The sequence below is a fragment of the Salvelinus alpinus genome, chromosome 4 (assembly GCF_045679555.1).
Source record: "Salvelinus alpinus chromosome 4, SLU_Salpinus.1, whole genome shotgun sequence".
Lineage (NCBI taxonomy): Eukaryota > Metazoa > Chordata > Actinopteri > Salmoniformes > Salmonidae > Salvelinus > Salvelinus alpinus.
The window spans coordinates 63,330,142-63,336,527 of NC_092089.1; the positions used below are offsets into that span (position 1 = coordinate 63,330,142).

General features: G+C 43.5%; 1 protein-coding gene across 1 annotated transcript in view; it reads right to left on the reverse strand.

The window, feature by feature from the left end:
- LOC139574106 (ras-GEF domain-containing family member 1C-like) overlaps positions 1-2,767 on the reverse strand; it is a 52,494-nt gene extending 49,727 nt beyond the window's left edge. The window contains exon 1 of the mRNA XM_071398287.1: positions 2,078-2,767. The gene's annotated coding sequence lies outside the window, so the exon portion shown is untranslated. The remainder of the gene's footprint in view (positions 1-2,077) is intronic.
- Between the last annotated feature and the right edge of the window lie 3,619 nt (positions 2,768-6,386).

The following is a 6,386-nucleotide window of genomic DNA, read 5'->3' on the forward strand; positions in this document are numbered from 1 at the left end:
AAAGCTGATGGGATCCTCCTCTTTTTAATAGAAGCCATCACTCTGTTTTCTCACGCAATTGCATTGCCTATAGAAATGTTGCGCAACATCAGCTCATCGGCTCTCATTAAGTGTTTGATTAGATTTTCGATTATGTTTGCATTGATGTCAGTTTGATTAGAGGGACAATATAGGGTGAGGTACCAGGCAGTTAGAAAGTTTGATAGTCTACTGATGACCATGAGCGGCCTCAGAGCTTAGCTACCGTGACTAAATGGTCACGTGGAATTTGACTGCCGTCATGACTCGTGACCACCGGTGTGGCAGTAATACAGTCACCATAACAGCTCTAGGTGGGACCAGTCTAGCCAATGAGGGCAGATACGCATGTGAACAACAGGCCCAACTCCGATATACATTTTTTGTTTTGTTTTGTTGCCGGGATGTCATGTGTCCTACATATCAGTACACTTGTAACAACCTAAGTATTACAAAACTTCTATTCAAACAAATAAGCCACATGTAGAAAATAAGCCATAAAAAATTTTTGTTAACCAAATTCGACATTCTCATTGACAAACAAATGTTTGTTAATTACTCAAGCTCCTGCCTTAGGCCAATCAGTGTAATTTTGTAAATGCCGGATCTCTACGGCAAGGCGCATCATTCACCCAAATTTCCTCAAAATCGGCCAGTGCTTTCTGAGATATCACATGTGACTGTGTGAACTAATGGACAGATGAAGAGACGGATGGAATCCGATCCACAGTCCCGTCCCCCCCCCATTTTCATTGTGAGGGCCAATAATGAAAGAAAAACTTAAATGTAGCCTATAGATATGAATTGCACAAAAATTATACATTTATAGATTTTTTTAATGCATTGTTTTCTTTTTATTCAAAAAAAAAATAAGACAAATATACAAAAATGTATACAAAGTAAAATGGCAGTACCACACCTCAATCCTTTGTGTGTGCATATTCTTACAAGGTTTACTTAAAAAAACAAGATCATTGCTGTCTTCCACACAATCTTCCACACAATATTTCATGACTCTCAACCCGCACATCACTAGAACAGACCTCAAACCCATTGCACTACACTGAAAGACTATAATTCTAACTAAATAATCATGTCAGTCCAGGAACTGGCACTTAGCCTACTACTAGTTCATATCTAGGCTGTGAAACAGGAGAGAGAAAAACAGCAACACCCTGTTTGGGGAAGTAGTTCTGTTCTGAGTTTACGTTCCCCATGTAGGTTAATGATTACACAAAGGCTAGATAAGAAAGTTATATTTAGCCTACAAGCCATGTAATTTAAATGTAATTAATTTAAATTATTTAGGATAGCTGTGTATTCCTGACTGCGACACAGAATCTTGGTTGTTTTCATGCCTGTGTCACCTGCCTAACTCCCTCTCTCTCTCTGAATTAGTATGGTGCGCACGTTGGCGTTGGGTTAGATTAGCATATGACAGCTGACTAAATTCGGCGCAATAAATCCCCTAAAATCCCCCTAGTAGGCTGGTTTTGTAAGCATATAAACCTGTACCAAGGTTTTTCCTGTGTTCTGGCTTTATAGGCCGACTGGTTCTGGCTAAAACACACCGCTGACTCATGCTGTCAGGGGTTTTTGAAGCCCATATCGTAGTAGAGGCAACATGACCAGTGTCGCCTACCTCCAATGGGATGCTGTTTAGAATGATATCCCCTTTTGTAAACTTTTTACAGCACTCTACAGAAAATATAGTTCTGTAGGTTATAGAATAACTACTTTACATAATACTACAAATACAATTATATGACATAGGTCTGTGTGTAGAGATGAACAATATAGATTAGCCTACAACCAACAATGAAAAGTGGATTTAAGCTTCAGTCAATAAAATAAAAAAATCGGACAGCATGTTGACGATTTTATGCTCATTCGATGATTGGATAAACATAAAGATTGAAATATGTCAAAAGCTATTTTTACGCAGGTGAAGTCATTATCAAACACACGCACGCGCGCAATGGGGAACAGACGCACGTGGGCGTGAGTGAAATTTCAATCGATTATTCTGCTTATGGTGTAGTAACCTCGTTTCACTTACCGATACTAGACACTCTTCCCCATATTTCTTCTTGGTATTACGTGTATTAGCCTATATCAATTCAACAGTTCTGCTAATCCCAAAGATCCGTGGGAAAAAAATATATATTATCCCACAATCCACTCACAAAAGTAAGGTCCAAGAAAGCCACAATCGAATGATGTTAGGGTCTACTCTGGGCTATGACTTGGTTTACAGTAGCACTGATATTGGTATAGCCATTCACTTGTCTTGATCTTCTAAAACACACTTATTCTGGAGGAACATGCCGAACCTAAAAATACGAACAAAAATACTCGTAAAAAACAGTCCCAACTGAACCATTCAGGAATTATTCGGTTCGCGGGTAGTCCCTTCACTATTCAGATAGTGGCTTCAACGCACAATAAAGGTGTGGTAATGTACCGGCCCCGTTTCGAACAGATCACGGCTGTCCAGTCGGTGTCCACGGCCAGACAAAACGAGAGTGAGAGGCTACAACGGCGATTGACAGCACATCAGACGTCCTCTGAGAGCTGGAAGAGAGGAGAAAGAACTAACGACGATGAATAGAGAAATCCAATATCCTCAGCAAACAAGTCGCCTGCATGTCTCTCTCTCTCGCTCTGTCTTTCTCTTTCAATACACACACCCACATGCTCCAGTCCTCATCCCCGCCTCTCTTTACAGTAGCCTATGCAGCCTAAAGCAATGTCTTCCATCCTCTTGATGTTGTGCAATGCTATTGAATAGGTCAAATTCAATATATGTTTTTATTAAAATGTATCATAACACATTCATAAAAAAGCATTCACTTTAATATTAGTTTGCCATTGTATTTGTGAACAATCATTTAAATAAATCAATGACAATTCATTTTCACGTTAATTATTTACTGATTCGACAATTATTCACCGTTGTCAAATTGAGTTCATGAGTGTGTTGATATTGCCACTGAGTCAGTAGAAAAAAAACACTCAGTAATAAAGAGGAAAAGATTCAATAGAGGGCATTGTTTCTCTCCAATAAGTCACGTAAAATAAGCCTCCACATCTAGCCTATTGAAGAGAGAGAGCAAGTGCGAGAAAAGCAATACTATTTCAATATCTTCTGTTTCAGGCTTATCTTTGAGTTCAGACTACAAGTCAACAAGGTTATCCCAGACTAATGTTCGAATATATAATAAAATGGCCTCTCCTAATCATCATCGACTCCCATGTGAATGGCAGAGCAGAGCAGGGCTCAGTGCAATTAATTAATACATAGCTCTCTACCCATGACCCCTAAGAGAAGCCCACTATGCTAGCGCCTTAATATGTTAATATGCCTTTGACATTTAAAGATGCTGCTGAGAAAGAAAAAGGAAAAGTTAATTAATAACATTAACCCAATTATGGATGACAACGGTATGATGGTTAAAACCCCTCTCTTGTGCCAGGGCTTGGGGTTGGTTGTAATGGTATTGTTTGATGTTGTCATAGGGAGCAATAGTAATGGTGTCTTTTTGTAGGCACTACAATGCCATCAAAAAGTGTTCAGACCCCTTGAATTATTCTACATGTTATGTTACAGCCTTATTCTAAAATTGATTTAAAAAATAATAATCCCCCCTCATCAATCTACACTCAATACCCCATAATGACAAAGCAAAAACAGGTTTTCTAAATTTTGCGCAAAATTATTCAGATAAAAACATAAATATCACATTTACATAAGTATTCAGACTGTTTACTCAGTACTTCGTTGAAGCACCTTTGGCAGCGGTTACAGCATTGAGTCTGCTCGGCACACCTGTCACGCCCTGACCATAGTTTGCGTTGTAGGTTTCTATGTTTTGTTTGGTCAGGGTGTGATATGAGTGGGCATTCTATGTTGTATGTCTAGTTTGTCTGTTTCTATGTGTTTTCCCTGATATGGTTCTCAATCAGAGGCAGGTGTTAGTCCTGCCTCATGATTTGACTCACCATGCTGCATCTTGGTCCTCCTCTCTTTCGCCCGACGAAGAACGTTACAACACCTATATTGGCACACCTGTATTTGGGGAGTTTTTCCCATTCTACTCTGCAGATTCTCTCAAGCTCTGTCAGGTTGGATGGGAAGCGTTGCTGCACAGCTACAGTTGAAGTCGGAAGTTTACATACACTTAGTTGGAGAAATTAAAACTTGTTTTTCAACCACTCCACAAACTTCTTCTTAACAAACTATAGTTTTGACAAGTCGGTTAGGACATCTACTTTGTGCCTGGCGCAAGTAATTTTCCCCAAAATTGTTTGCAGACAGATTATTTCAGTTATAATTCACTGTATCACAATTCCAGTGGGTCAGAAGTTTACATACACTAAGTTGACTGTGCCCTTAAACAGCTTGGAAAATTCCCGAAAATGATGTCATGGCTTTAGAAGCTTCTGATAGGCTAATTGACATCATTTGAGTCAAATGGAGGTGTACCTGTGGATGTATTTCAAGGCCTACCTTCAAACTCCGTGCCTCTGCTTGACATCATGGGAAAATCAAAAGAAATCCGCCAAGACCTCAGAAAAAAGATTGTAGACCTCCACAAGTCTGGTTCATCCTTGGGAGCAATTTCCAAATGCCTGGTCCCACGTTCATCTGTACAAACAATAATACGCAAGTATAAACAGGGCTCCGGGCAGCCGAGCGGAAATGGAGGAAAACTCGCCTCCCTGCGGACCTGGCATCCTTTCACTCCCTCCTCTCTACATTCTCCTCTTCTGTCTCTGCTGCTAAAGCCAATTTCTACCACTCTAAATTCCAAGCATCTGCCTCTAACCCTAGGAAGCTCTTTGCCACCTTCTCCTCCCTCCTGAATCCTCCTCCCCCCTCCTCCCTCTCTGCTGATGACTTCGTCAACCATTTTGAAAAGAAGGTCGACGACATCCGATCCTCGTTTGCTAAGTCAAACGACACCGCTGGTTCTGCTCACACTGCCCTACCCTGTGCTTTGACCTCTTTCTCCCCTCTCTCTCCAGATGAAATCTCGCGTCTTGTGACGGCCGGCCGCCCAACAACCTGCCCGCTTGACCCTATCCCCTCCTCTCTTCTCCAGACCATTTCCGGAGACCTTCTCCCTTACCTCACCTCGCTCATCAACTCATCCTTGACCGCTGGCTACGTCCCTTCCGTCTTCAAGAGAGCGAGAGTTGCACCCCTTCTGAAAAAACCTACACTCGATCCCTCCGATGTCAACAACTACAGACCAGTATCCCTTCTTTCTTTTCTCTCCAAAACTCTTGAACGTGCCGTCCTTGGCCAGCTCTCCTGCTATCTCTCTCAGAATGACCTTCTTGATCCAAATCAGTCAGGTTTCAAGACTAGTCATTCAACTGAGACTGCTCTTCTCTGTGTCACGGAGGCGCTCCGCACTGCTAAAGCTAACTCTCTCTCCTCTGCTCTCATCCTTCTAGACCTATCGGCTGCCTTTGATACTGTGAACCATCAGATCCTCCTCTCCACCCTCTCCGAGCTGGGCATCTCCGGCGCGGCCCACGCTTGGATTGCGTCCTACCTGACAGGTCGCTCCTACCAGGTGGCGTGGCGAGAATCTGTCTCCGCACCACGTGCTCTCACCACTGGTGTCCCCCAGGGCTCTGTTCTAGGCCCTCTCCTATTCTCGCTATACACCAAGTCACTTGGCTCTGTCATATCCTCACATGGTCTCTCCTATCATTGCTATGCAGACGACACACAATTAATCTTCTCCTTTCCCCCCTCTGATAACCAGGTGGTGAATCGCATCTCTGCATGTCTGGCAGACATATCAGTGTGGATGACGGATCACCACCTCAAGCTGAACCTCGGCAAGACGGAGCTGCTCTTCCTCCCGGGGAAGGACTGCCCGTTCCATGATCTCGCCATCACGGTTGACAACTCCATTGTGTCCTCCTCCCAGAGTGCTAAGAACCTTGGCGTGATCCTGGACAACACCCTGTCGTTCTCAACTAACATCAAGGCGGTGACCCGTTCCTGTAGGTTCATGCTCTACAACATTCGCAGAGTACGACCCTGCCTCACGCAGGAAGAGGCGCAGGTCCTAATCCAGGCACTTGTCATCTCCCGTCTGGATTACTGCAACTCGCTGTTGGCTGGGCTCCCTGCCTGTGCCATTAAACCCCTACAACTCATCCAGAACGCCGCAGCCCGTCTGGTGTTCAACTTTCCCAAGTTCTCTCACGTCACCCCGCTCCTCCGCTCTCTCCACTGGCTTCCAGTTGAAGCTCGCATCCGCTACAAGACCATGGTGCTTGCCTACGGAGCTGTGAGGGGAACGGCACCTCCGTACCTTCAGGCTCTGATCAGGCCCTACACCCAA